The sequence below is a fragment of the Salmo salar genome, chromosome 09, assembly GCF_965601325.2.
Source record: "Salmo salar chromosome 09, fSalSal1, whole genome shotgun sequence".
NCBI classification, from domain to species: Eukaryota; Metazoa; Chordata; class Actinopteri; order Salmoniformes; family Salmonidae; genus Salmo; species Salmo salar.
This window is the reverse complement of record NC_138299.1, coordinates 136,032,326-136,047,086: the sequence shown is the minus strand read 5'-3', so window position 1 is coordinate 136,047,086 and position 14,761 is coordinate 136,032,326. Positions and strand designations below refer to the sequence as shown.

General features: G+C 40.9%; 1 protein-coding gene across 1 annotated transcript in view; it reads right to left on the bottom strand.

The window, feature by feature from the left end:
- Nucleotides 1-9,954: 9,954 nt before the first annotated feature.
- Nucleotides 9,955-14,761, bottom strand: part of LOC106612781 (membrane-associated phosphatidylinositol transfer protein 3) — a 173,069-nt gene continuing 168,262 nt past the window's right edge. The window contains exon 20 of the mRNA XM_082956328.1: nt 9,955-13,648. The gene's annotated coding sequence lies outside the window, so the exon portion shown is untranslated. The remainder of the gene's footprint in view (nt 13,649-14,761) is intronic.

Below are 14,761 nucleotides of genomic sequence, written 5' to 3'. Positions count from 1 at the left end.
AAGACACCTTTCAGGTAGAGAGAACTGATGACAGTGACAGGGAAATGCAGTATCTAACTGCACTCCCACTATCTCAGCACTGGAGGGGGCAACAGCGCTGTAAATACCTGGAGGGATGAAAGCTGTCTAAAATCTCAACAGTTATCAAAAGGTTCCAAAAGGGTTCTTCAGCTGTCCCCAATAGGATAAGCCTTTTTGGTTCCAGGTAAAACCATTTTGGGTACCTTGTAAAACCCTTCTACGTGGAAGCCAAAATGGTTCTACCTGCAACCAAAAGGGGTTCTTCAAAGGGTTCTCCTATAGGGAGAGTGTACTGCATCAGTCTCTGGACCATCTCAGGATCAGGCCTGACTAAATCAATCAGGCCACATCAGACAAAATGTGCTGTGTCACTTGTCATCTTGTTGTTTCCCCTCTGATGCCCATCTGTTATCGTGTTGTTCACAATCTCCTGGACTGATGATGGCACTTCATATCCCTGCTCTCCTCGCCTCTCTCTCTCTCTCTCTCTCTCTCTTGTTTGGACAGCTTAGAAACACAGGAACAGGGATTTGTGAAGAGGAGACACAGTGGGAAGATTGGATGCAGCGTGGGAATCAAACCCTCAGGTCTCCGTGGTCATTATACAGCTGATGTGCACAGAGCTGGCAGTGTTACCACTTGACCACAGGCACTGCAGAGGGAAGCTATTTCTGTCAGCTATGACATATTATTGTCCCCTGGCTTCCTCCTCTAGGTCTCAGCCTTCAGGATGAAAATAAACCCCCTGATAAGAGCTCTTCCCCCGCTTCTCTTCCTGGGCTGTTTGTATCAACTAGCAGCAGGTCAATAAAAAACAACCCTCCTTCATTCCAAAATACACTACTGATATCTACCTCTCCACCAAGGAAACTATCCCCTTTCAGCACTAAGACAATGTTTTTCCAGCACAGTGAGTACCAGTGCTTGGTGTAAAATGTATTTACCCTGTTATAGATGGGTATGTTTCATGTCTGAGGTGTGTATGCAGTATACAGAGTTAAACAGGAAACACAAACAAATAGAACAGAAGAATAAAAGCCTTGGAGGAAAGCCAACACGAGTCACCCAACCAAATTATAGTATTTTCCATAAATGATATTGTCTTTCACACAGCATGTCATATTCAGATGATATAAATTACAAACAGAAATGAAAAGCTACTGTAAGTACAGTACATTAAAAACACCCATGTACTGTAATCATGTCTGGTGTTTTTATAATGGTACCATAACAAATTATATTGTTCTCTTGTCTTGGATGTACTGTAATGGCCGATTCTGACTTAGGAAATGTAGTTGGTATTCAGACATAACTTATACAGATAAATAACAGGCATAGCCTCAGGAAGATTTTTTGGGGTGGGGGTGCTGCAATATCTTCTCACATGGTGGTGCAGAATTATTATTGTTTGCACATGCTACATCGGTCCACTAATATAGGACTAGTAAAGGTCCTGTGCACTACTTTTGTGAGAAAAAAAATATTTTCAAATATTATTATTTTTATTAATATATGTGTTTCATTTAGATTTTCCCATGGCTATGGAAATGGCCTTTGCAGGCGTGGTTCCCTTGCACACGCTGAATACATTTAATTCAACCGCTGAAAATCCTCTCACTTGTTAGCCAACAGATTTTCTCGTGGAGTTTTCATTCATTTGGGTTTTCAGTTCATTTATCTTAGCCATCCCTTTAAATATGGTGTACCTGTAATTTGCAATTTGTCGACAAACTAGAATACATATGGAGAACTGGTTCAGAATATAGGTATCAATTAAAGAAAGCCATGTAAATATATGCATATTCCTCTCAGCACCAATTGGTAGATTTAAAAACTCTCTGATCCTGTAGATTATTTAGGTACATTTTTGGGTTGGGAAAGTATGTATGAATCATTAAAAAAAACTGTCACAAAATATATTGCTGAATCAAAAACAGTGGTTTCATTCATCCTGAAAGTTGTCATATTCAAGTTCAATCCATTAAATATTGGAAGGTGGAAAAAAGTGTACAATAAGGGTTAAACAATAGTCCTATAAATCTACCCTAATCCTAGTAATCCACTAGTAATGGAACTAAATGACAACGGTCCAGTTGTTATGAACCATGTGCCAGGCTCCAGGTTTAACATGCTATGTGTGGTCTAAGAGCTGCAGGTTAGTCTCAGTAAAGGAAGGGAACATGCTCAACTCTAAATCTTCTTCTGTAAACAAGTAGTAAGGGTGCTTGGAACAAGAAATCTAACACAAGAAAAAAAAGAAGCAATTTCAACTTTGTGTTTATTTTCTTTAACTCATAGTAGCGACGTGTTATTAAACCATATGCATACGTTTGGGCTTGTGCCTTCTTCAGGTTAACTTAGGCGAGGGGAACAGGGTGAATGTCAGCAGTCTGTGTGTACAGGACGTGTCCCAGGCCGACCACCAGGTCACCTTCACCTGCCAGCTAAAGAGAGAGCCCAGCCTCAAAGCCTCTGTGATGCTGATTGTCCACTGTGAGTACTGATGGACAGACATCTATCATACTCTGAGTCCTCATTCTCAGTCCTTATTCTTAGGAAGCATGGATCAGAATATGAGGGAATTAAGCATGAGTGCTTTCTCACTCGTATGTTCTAAAACACCAGTCTCAACATCAACGGTGAAGAGGTGACTCCAGGATGCTGGCTTTCTAGGCGGAGTTGCAAAGAAAAAGCCATATCTCAGACTGGTCAATAATAAGAAAATATTAAGATGGGCAAAAGAACACAGACACTGGACAGAGGAACTCTGCCTAGAAGGCCAGCATCCCAGAGTCGCCTCTTCACTGTTGACGTTGAGACTTGTGTTTTGCGAGTACTATTTAATGAAGCTGCCAGTTGAGCACTTGTGAGGCGTCTGTTTCTCAAACTAGACACTCTAATGTACTTGTCCTCTTGCTCAGTTGTGCACCGTGGCCTCCCACTCCTCTTTCTATTCTGGTTAGAGACAGTTTGCATTGTTCTGTGAAGGGAGTAGTACACAGCGTTGTACGAGATCTTCAGTTTCTTGGCAATTCCTCGCATGGAATAGCCTTAATTTCTCAGAACAAGAATAGACTGTCGAGTTTCAGAAGAAAGTTCTTTGTTTCTGGCCATTTTGAGCCTGTAATCGAACCCACACATGCTAATGCTCCAGATACTCAACTAGTCTAAAGAAGGCCAGTTTTATTGCTTCTTTAATCAGAACAACAGTTTTCAACTGTGTTAACATAATTGCAAAAGGGTTTTCTAATGATCAATTAGCCTTTTTAAAATGATAAACTTGGATTAGCTAACACAACGTGTCATTGGAACACAGGAGTGATGGTTGCTGATAATGGGCCTCTGTACGCCTATGTAGATATTCCATTAAAAATCTATTTCAAAAAATCTAATTTCCAGCTACAATAGCCACTTACAACGTTAACAATATCTACACTGTATTTCTGATCAATTTGATGTTATTTTAAAGGACAAAAATGTGCTTTTCTTTCAAAAACAAGGACATTTCTAAGTGACCCCAAACTTTTGAACGGTATTGTACATTTACAATAGAATTCATAGCATGATAAATTTGTTTATGCCTTAGCACACACTCAATTAAGTTGGAGAGCCCTATTGATCCCTATCATAATAGAATATTCCTCTCCTCCTCCTGATCCCTATCATTTTAAAAGGCTAATTGATCACCAGAAAACCCTTTTGCAATTATGTTAGCACAGCTGAAAACTGTTGTTCTGATTAAAGAAGCAATAAAACTGGCCTTCTTTAGACTAGTTGAGTATCTGGAGCATTAGCATGTGTGGGTTCCATTACAGGCTCAAAATGGCCAGAAACAAAGAACTTTCTTCTGAAACTCGTCAGTCTATTCTTGTTCTGAGAAATTAAGGCTATTCCATGTGAGAAATTGCCAAGAAACTGAAGATCTCGTACAACGCTGTGTACTACTCCCTTCACAGAACAATGCAAACTGTCTCTAACCAGAATAGAAAGAGGAGTGGGAGGCCACGGTGCACAACTGAGCAAGAGGACAAGTACATTAGAGTGTCTAGTTTGAGAAACAGACGCCTCACAAGTGCTCAACTGGCAGCTTCATTAAATAGTACTCGCAAAACACAAGTCTCAACGTCAACAGTGTAGAGGCGACTCCGGGATGCTGGCCTTCTAGGCAGAGTTCCTCTGTCCAGTGCCTGTGTTCTTTTGCCCATCTTAATATTTTCTTATTATTGACCAGTCTGAGATATGGCTTTTTCTTTGCAACTCCGCCTAGAAAGCCAGCATCCTGGAGTCACCTCTTCACCGTTGATGTTGAGACTGGTGTTTTAGAACATACGAGTGAGAAAGCACTCATGCTTAATTCCCTCATATTCTGATCCATGCTTCCTAAGAATAAGGACTGAGAATGAGGACTCAGAGTATGATAGATGTCTGTCCATCAGTACTCACAGTGGACAATCAGCATCACAGAGGCTTTGAGGCTGGGCTCTCTCTTTAGCTGGCAGGTGAAGGTGACCTGGTGGTCGGCCTGGGACACGTCCTGTACACACAGACTGCTGACATTCACCCTGTTCCCCTCGCCTAAGTTAACCTGAAGAAGGCACAAGCCCAAACGTATGCATATGGTTTAATAACACGTCGCTACTATGAGTTAAAGAAAATAAACACAAAGTTGAAATTGCTTCTTTTTTTTCTTGTGTTAGATTTCTTGTTCCAAGCACCCTTACTACTTGTTTACAGAAGAAGATTTAGAGTTGAGCATGTTCCCTTCCTTTACTGAGACTAACCTGCAGCTCTTAGACCACACATAGCATGTTAAACCTGGAGCCTGGCACATGGTTCATAACAACTGGACCGTTGTCATTTAGTTCCAATACTAGTGGATTACTAGGATTAGGGTAGATTTATAGGACTATTGTTTAACCCTTATTGTACACTTTTTTCCACCTTCCAATATTTAATAGATTGAACTTGAATATGACAACTTTCAGGATGAATGAAACCACTGTTTTTGATTCAGCAATATATTTTGTGACAGTTTTTTTTATGATTCATACATACTTTCCCAACCCAGAAATGTACCTAAATAATCTACAGGATCAGAGAGTTTTTAAATCTACCAATTGGTGCTGAGAGGAATATGCATATATTTACATGGCTTTCTTTAATTGATACCTATATTCTGAACCAGTTCTCCATATGTATTCTAGTTTGTCGACAAATTGTGCCTCCTATTGGCCCTTCTACAGCACTTCCAGCAGCATCTGGTCTCCCATCCAGGGAACAACCCTGCTTTGCATCTGGTCTAAAACATTTTTCCCAACGCCCCTGAGCAGTGATTAGGAACATTGCCCTGTGTAGGGTGCTGCCTTTTGGATGGGACATTAAACAGGTGTTTTGACTCTCTGTGGTCACTAAAGATCCCATGGCACTTATCATAAGAGTAAAGGTGTTAACCCCGGTGTCCTGGCTAAATTTCCAATTTGGCCACCTAATCATCACCAGCTTCCAATTCGCTCATTCATCCCCCCTGTAATTATTCTCCAGGTTGTTGCTGTAAATGAGAATGTGTTCTCAGTCAACTTAACAGGTAAACAAATATAAGTTTATGTCTTTCACAGTGCTGGAAGTAAGAGATATGTTCTTCAACAGTACCTACACAGTTACAGAAAAGTTGCAACTAATCTAATTGTTTTCTTTTGTTTAACATCCTGCTGATAATAAACATCATATATTTGACCTAAGTAATAAAGAACCAAAGTCTAACAATTATTTTATTTCTGGTCAATTATAAAATGAGTAAGTGACTGAAGGAACTTATTTTCTATTATATTCTTTGCTTATTGAAAGCTTGTCACCTTGCCAGGTCTTACCATGCCTGGATCCTGGCAGACAAAGATAATGATTCAGCTACATTCTCATGAATGTGATTCCATAAAGTTACATATTGATGGCCAGCATGCGAAGTGCAGAAACAAGGGCTCGTCCTGCAGCTCTTCTTTTGAGATCCAGGGGAATAAAACCATTAAAGCCAGTTAAATATTCACGAAATCAGATCAGATGAGACCATGCAAGCTGGCAGTCAAATCCAAAGACGTAGCCAGTGTGGGAATCGTCTGATAAATGATAGGCTCAGGTGCGTGACCTTTTGTGGCTTGGGTGCATTTTGTGGTTCGGGTGCATGACCTTTTGTGGCTCGGGTGCATTTTGTAGTTCGGGTGCATGACCTTTTGTGGCTCGGGTGCATTTTGTAGTTCGGGTGCATGACCTTTTGTGGCTCGGGTGCATTTTGTGGCTCGGGTTCGTGACCTTTTGTGGCTCGGGTGCATTTTGTAGCTCGGGTGCATGACCTTTTTTCTAAAGGGCATTTATTTAAATCCATTTTAAGGCAATTTATTTTTTGTCATCTGAGTTTAAATAGAAAACAGAGACATAATTAATCATATTTTCAAAATAGAACATATATTTTTTAAGTATTGTGATGGACTTCATGAATACATGAAGTCATCTAAATAATTTATTTCCAAAGTAATTCCCTTCTACATTTTTGGAAACTAATAGTACCCTCTGTAAAGAAAGCACAGCAGTATGTGTGTCCCACGCTGGATTGTCAGGGGAAACTTTATCTGCATGGCCTTGCTGGGTTGACCTTCATCATTGGGGGAATGTGCTTCAGCGGAGTGTGTGTGAGAGAGAGTCTGGCTGGCCCTCAGAGGAATCTCTCTCTCACTAACTCTCTCTCTCTCTCTCTCTCACTAACTCTCTCCCTCTCTCTGGGATGCACTGGGCTGTTTATCTAGGCAGAGTTTAAAGCATTTCCTCCCTGCTGTGGCATCCAGAAGTCACCAGCAAGATCACAGGACAAATTAAGCTTTGGATTTGTGTCCAGGAATAACAATCCCAGTGATTCAGCACTGGCACGTGGTTGCACGATCTGTAACTACCTGCCATAGAGAGGTTTAGTAGAGAGTTCTTTTGGCGCTAGATAATTCTGGAAAAGTTTAAGCTGGAACGTTAATGCTGTGCAAGTAGACGTACAGTAAGTGTCCTGTGAATAAGAATTTTGATGTACTAGTCAATTATATTTGTGTGACTCACAACGAACAAAACATGATCTGCTGCTGTACGCCTTCGCAGTTCTCTACTCCCCTGCTTGGTGACTTTATACTTCTGTTTCACAACCAAGACGTGCAGACGCATATTTCCTCAGTCTTTATGAGCACTGAAGTGCTGTGCTGCTAGGGGCTATTTCAGGTCACATTCTACAAATCATAACAACCACTTTCAGTGGGACTCCATAGTGGTCTTGAGACCACTTTCTATCAAGTACATGGATTACCTAACATGTTACAAAGGTCACCTATACAGTGCCTTCAGAAAGTATTTAGATGCCTTGACTTTTTCCAAATTTTGTTAGGTTACAGCAATATTCTGAAATTGATTCAATAGTTTTTTCCTCATCAATCTACACACAATTCCCCATAATGACAAAGCAAACAACAGGTTTGAATTATTTTAAACAAATTTATAATTAAAAAACTTCTGAAATATCACATTTACATATGTATTCAGACCCTTTACTACTCAGTACTTTGTTGAAGCACCTTTGGCAGCAATTACAGCCTTGCATCTTCTGGGGTATGACGCTACAAGCTTGGCACACCTGTATTTGGAGAGTTTCTCCCATTCTTCTCTGCAGATCCTCTTAAGCTCAGTCAGGTTGGATGGGGAGCGTCGCTTCACAGCTATTTTCAGGCCTCTCCAGAGATGTTAGATCAGGTTCAGGCTCTGACTGTGCCACTCAAGGACATTCGGAGATTGTGTGGCTGTGTGTTTAGGGTCGTTGTCCTGTTAGAAGGTGAACCTTTGACCCAGTCTGTGGTCCTGAGTGCTCTGGAGCAGGTTTTCATCATGGATCTCTCTGTACTTTGCTCCGTTTATCTTTCCCTCAATCCTGACTAGTCTCCCAGTCCCTGCCGCTGAAAAACATCCCCACAGCATGATGCTGCCACCACCATGCTTCACCAAAGGGATGGTGCCAGGTTTCCTCCTGAAGTGATGCTTGACATTCAGGCCAAAGAGTTTAATCTTGGTTTCATCAGACCAGAGCATCTTGTTTCTCATGGTATGAGAGTCCTTTAAGTTCCTTTTAGCAACTCCAAGTGCGCTGTCATGTGCCTTTTACTGAGGAGTGGCTTCCGTCTGGCCACTCTACCATAAAGGCCTGATTGGTGGAGTTCTGCAGAGATGGTTGTCCTTCTGGAAGGATCGCCCATCTCCACAGAGGAACTCTGGAGTGCTGTCAGAGTGACCATCGTGTTCTTGGTCACCTCCCGGACCAAGGCCCTTCTACCCCGATTGCTCAGTTTGGCCCGGCGGCCAGCTCTAGGAAGAGTCTTGGTGGTTCCAAACTTCTTCCATTTAAGAATGATGGAGGCCACTGGGTTCTTGGGAACCTTCAATGCTGCAGAAATGTTTTGGTACCCTTCTGCAGATCTGTGCCTCGACACACTCCTGTCTCAGAGCTCTACAGACCATTCCTTCGACCTCATGGCTTGGTTTTTGCTCTGACATGCACTGTCAACTGTGGGACCTTATATAGATAGGTGTATGCCTTTCCAAATCATGTCCAATCAATTGAATTTACCACAGGTGGACTCCAATCAAGTTGTAGAAACATCTCAAGGATGATCAATGGAACATGTTGCACCTGAGCTCAATTTCGAGTCTGAATACCAATGTAAATAAGGTATTTCTATTTTTGGGTGGAGGCTAGTTTGAAGAATCTCAAATCTCAAATATATTTTGATTGGTTTAACACTTTCTTGGTTACTACATGATTCCAAATGTGTTATTTCATATTCTTGATATCTTCACTATTATTCTACAACGTAGAAAATAATAAAAATAAAGAAAAACCCTGGAATGAGTACGTGGTACTACTGGTACTGTATGTGCTGAGACGAGTGTGTGTGTCGAGTATGTTGTTGTCTTTCCAGTCCCCTCTCTCCCGCTGTGTGAGCCATATTTCAAAGTGATTGCATGGCAGGATGGCCCTCTGCTGTGCTGTCGACCATTTAAGGGAATAGCTTTGCAGCCAAAGAAATCAAGTGCAATTAATCAAACTGAATGAGATGGAAGTCACGACTCCTATCATAGCCCAAAGGAACAACCCTGCCAGGTTTCAAAAAGCCTTTACAATTAAGGGAATTCTTTATGTGGCTAGAAGAGAGGTAATGGTGGAACTCTAATAAACGATTCAGAAGAACAATAGTTACTACATACTGTAGGCCTGGTAACTGTGAAGGAAGATAGAGTTGCAGTGATCATAATCCCTATACTATCAAGTCTAGAAAGCTTTTGTTTTGCCTCAGAGTGTATTTGATGGAGCGGTAAATGTTTGTTTGACTTTGAAATTACCAGTGACAATAAGTACGAGTCTAAGGTGAATGCACCAATTTGTAAGTCGCTCTGGATAAGAGCATCTGCTAAATGACGTAAATGTAAATGTAAATGTTAAAGGGAAACTGCCTTCATTCCAGATATTGATCGGGCCAGATGGGCTTGGCAGTATGACAAATGGCGTCAAAAAGTAGGCAATACTTTCTACAGACTTCCTGTGAACTAACTTTTCTCCCCATTAATATATCCATTAATATATCAAAGACAAATGAGATTCATAACAACAAGGATAAGGACACAGGAAGTCAAAATAAGACTGCGAGGGGTTCAATTTCAGGGTTAAGTTTGACAGTGTGGGCTATCTGGTAAAGCTTTCCAACTAGCTGTGGATTAGCATAAATATTAAGAAGAGGTCTGCACAAAGCTGTGTGATTATGGGCTTGATGGAGTCATTCGAACGATGGGAGGAAGTTCTCAGGACTGATTCTTAGAGCTGGAGGAGACAGTTTATCAAGGAGCATTGGACCAAATTGAGCGTTTGTCTGTGCTCTTTTCTTTATTACCGACAAGAAAGTGAGAGATGGTTGAAGTCCAAAACACAATTACAGGAAACCATATCATATAAACAAATGTTTCCACTACATTACAACTGTACAAAATGTTCAATTTGATTTCTGCAGCAGTGTTACTCTGACCATACAGGTTTCCTCAAGATAGAATAGCATGACAATAAATAAACAAATATCACTTAATTCACATAAATTATGTAAAATATTGAATGGCAATTTTTTTGCCCTTCCCACCACATTTTTTAGGAAACAGGCCAGCTGAAATCAAAATTACTGTAAATGGCGTACTGTACAACACCCAATGGTAGTGTCGTTGAAAATACAGTGAGTACCATACAGTGTACAACACATTATATTGATGGGAATGATAAGTTAAGACATCGCCACGATCAGATGACATTGTCATGATCAAGATACAAATCACAAATCCAACTGTATATCATCCTTTCAACAGTATTCACCCAGACCAGGACATTGTTGCTGGTGTTTTATTGACATTATTATAGGGATGGGGATACAGAGACTTTTTTTACATTCACATGTTTTAAATATAGCTACTGTTCTATCATTAGTTTAGTGAGCTTAGGTACCGGCCTGAAGGTGTGTTACTCTATTTGGTTCAATAAAAGAGGAAAGCAAATAACTAACTCTCTCTCTCAATGCTTCTGATCTCCTGCCAACAGAGAGGATTCTTCTCCAGTCAATGGGGTTTGAAGCTTAACCCTGAGACAACTCTAAAGCTCTTGCTCTTTCTCAAAAGTTATAAAAACCTTGCCAGTGCAATTCTTGGTGAGACACTCGTGTTAAATCTGACCCATATGAGAGCACACTACTACTCCTGCCTTTAAGAGCACACTACTACTCCTGTCCTTTAAAAACACACTACTACTCCTGCCTTTAAGAGCACACTACTACTCCTGTCTTTAAGAGCACAATACTACTCCTCCTGTAAAAACACACTACTACTTCTGTCTTTAAGAGCACACTACTACTCCTGTCTTTAAAAACACACTGCCTTTAAAAACACACTACTACTCCTGCCTTTAAGAGCACACAACTACTCCTGCATTTAAAAACACACTACTACGCCTGCCTTTAAAAACACACTACTACTCCTGTCTTTAAAAACACACTACTACTCCTGTCTTTAAAAACACACTACTACTCCTGTCTTTAAAAACACACTACTACTCCTGTCTTTAAAAACACACTACTACTCCTGACTTTAAGAGCACACTACTACTCCTGCCTTTAAAAGCACACTACTACTTCTGTCTTTAAGAGCACACTACTACTCCTGCCTTTAAAAACACACTACTACTCCTGCCTTTAAAAACACACTACTACTCCTGCCTTTAAAAACACACTACTACTCCTGTCTTTAAGAGCACACTACTACTCCTGCCTTTAAAAACACACTACTACTCCTGCCTTTAAGAGCACACTACTACTCCTGTCTTTAAAAACACACTACTACTCCTGCCTTTAAAAACACACTACTACTCCTGCCTTTAAAAACACACTACTACTCCTGCCTTTAAGAGCACACTACTACTCCTGTCTTTAAAAACACACTACTACTCCTGCCTTTAAAAACACACTACTACTCCTGCCTTTAAAAACACACTACTACTCCTGTCTTTAAAAACACACTGCCTTTAAAAACACACTACTACTCCTGCCTTTAAGAGCACACTACTACTCCTGCTTTTAAAAACACACTACTACTCCTGCCTTTAAGAGCACACAACTACTCCTGCCTTTAAAAACAGGCAACACTGAACAACCTTTGACTTCTCCCTCCAGAATACATGGTCTTCACTTGTTGTGCTCAGGAGCATATTGGAGCTACAGGTATTTACACCATAAATACTTAATACTTGAATATACAGAAACGTACACACACACAATAACACACACTCACAGTGCATGCATGACGCATGACTCCCTTTCAGAATATACTTCAAATGTATACAAGACAAAATATCAAGTAGATACAACGCACTTTCTCATTAATGTCAAACTCCTACTTTGGTCAAGCAATTAGGATAATAATGTAATTTTCATAATTCTACACAACAACAAAATACAATTTAAGGCAAAAGTAACTATCAGTCACGTTAAACAACCATGTTAAAAAAAAACACACTTCTAAAATATTTCTGTACACAGTATTTCATGATAGAAAAATATGTGAGTTGCACAGAGTGGTCAGATCTTTTCCTAACCCACCATAGTACAGTAGATATGATGACATGGTATCTCATATCAATAGACACACCCCTTCATTAGTCCCAACGACGACCCTTACACTTCAAGATGTAGCTTTCCTAAAATGAATGGTAGCTAGAACATTCCGAATGATGTTATTTCACCTGACAAGAAAGTTAGGATCTATTGCAAGATATAACGTTAATAGAACATATTCTCTTCTAAGTGTCAGTTCCATGTTTTCCACTTCTGACAATAACAATATTCAATCAATTGTTTCATCATTCCTCATGTGAGGTCGTCATGACTACTCTGACGTCTATCTCATCACAACCCTGTAAAGAATTTCGGTCAATTCAGTACAACCATTCCCTCAAACAGCTTTACAAAGCACATCATACTCAGTCCATCCATACAGGCCCGGGATCTTGACAGAGAAGGAGTAAAACATGTAGTTCAACATCTGCGGTCAGATATAAGAGCACAACAGCAAGCAAATCCCGCTATTGTATCTGAGCCACCAGGAGTAACAGCATTCCACAGGCATTGTCACAGTCTGCAGCTAATGTGCTGAGATACAACACATCCTTTAGGATTCAGAACTACAGAACACCAAGCACCGCGGTATACTGTAGTACTTGGATAGTGCAAGACAGAGCAACTTTTGGCTGTCCACTCTGTCGTCGGGTCAGTGGCCATGGACCCCCTACCAGGCTGCTGTCTGAAGCCGTGTTCTGCCTCACTGACTGACTGAATGAGAGAGGGAGAGATGGATGGATGGCTATAGGGCTGAGGCAGGAGTGGGGTTAGGTCAGGTCAGCCGGGCTGAGGAACATAAGGTTAATGTCCCCAGTGTGAAGCAGCCAGAGGCCCACAGCGCTCCTGGGGACACAGACCATAGAGAGGGACAAGATGTCTGTTCTATTTATATAAAGGATAATTGCAGGAGTCCGTCAGTGCAGCTCTGCCACCTGTCAACACAACAGGTCAATGAACACACCGTCTGGAACATCTCCTGATGGTATATTGCTTGGGCTAGAACATTGCTCCATAGGTTTCAACAGGATCTCCTCTGTTACTATTCCCAATGGGGGACGAGAGGGAGTCTTCTAGCATTTGACTGTGGTCGCGTCTGTGTGTTGATCTCCTGTTCTGCAGCAAGTGTTTCTGCACCATGATACAAATGACCAAAGTGTCTCTCTCTTTGCTTGACAAAATATAACATACTGTTTCAATAGCACTGCCACTGAAAAAATGTGGACGTAGTTTGAGCTTGAGAGGCCGCATTAGGATGAATGCATGGCTGTTTCAAGCATTAGGTAAAAGCTTGAGGAATATTAGACATGATCTATTGAGTCCGGGGAGTGGAGAAGCTGTTGAAGATGTGTAGAGGGCCAAGCAGTAGGTTAACACAACTGCTACCAGCAGAAGATCCAATATAGGTGACAACACTGTGAAAAGAAAGAAAGATTCCTTTAGTTTAGGGGTTCCTATTCCAATCAAAGTCCAACGCCATATACAGTTGAAGTCAGAAGTTTACATACACCTTAATCAAATACATTTAAACTTAGTTTTTCACAATTCCTGACATTAAATCCTAGTAAAAATTCCCTGTCTTAGGTCAGTTAGGATCACCACTTTATTTTAAGAATGTGAAATGTCAGAATAATAGTAGAGAGAATGATTTATTTCAGCTTTTATTTCTTTCATCACATTCCCAATGGGTCAGAAGTTTACATACACTCAATTAGTATTTGGTAGCATTGCCTTTAAATTGTTTAACTTGGGTCAAACGTTTCAGGTAGCCTTCCACAAGCTTCCCACAATAAGTTGGTTGAATTTTGTCCCATTCTTCCTGACAGAGCTGGTGTAACTGAGTCTGGATTGTAGGCCTCCTTGCTCGCACACGCTTTTTCAGTTCTGCCCACAAATTTTCTATAGGATTGAGGTCAGGGCGTTGTGATGGCCACTCCAATACCTTGACTTTGTTGTCCTTAAGCCATTTTGCCACAACTTTGGAAGTATGCTTGGGGTCATTGTCCATTTGGAAGACCTATTTGCGACCAAGCTTTAACTTCCTAACTAATGTCTTGAGATGTTGCTTCAATATATCCACATCATTTTCCTCCCTCATGATGCCATCTATTTTGTGAAGTGCACCAGTCCCTCCTGCAGCAAAGCACCCCCACAACATGATGCTGCCACCCCCGTGCTTCACAGTTGGGATGGTGTTCTTCGGCTTGCAAGCATCCCCTTTTTTCCTCCAAACATGACGATGGTCATTATGGCCAAACAGTTCTATTTTTGTTTCATCAGACCAGAGGACATTTCTTCAACGATCTTTGTCCCCATGTGCAGTTGCAAACCGTAGTCTGGCTTTTTTATGGCGGTTTTGGAGCATTGGCTTCTTCCATGCTGAGCGGCCTTTCAGGTTATGTCGATATAGGACTCGTTTTACTGTGGATATAGATACTTTGTATCTGTTTCTTCCAGCATCTTCACACGGTCCTTTGCTGTTGTTCTGGGATTGAGTTGCACTTTTCGCACCAAAGTACGTTCATCTC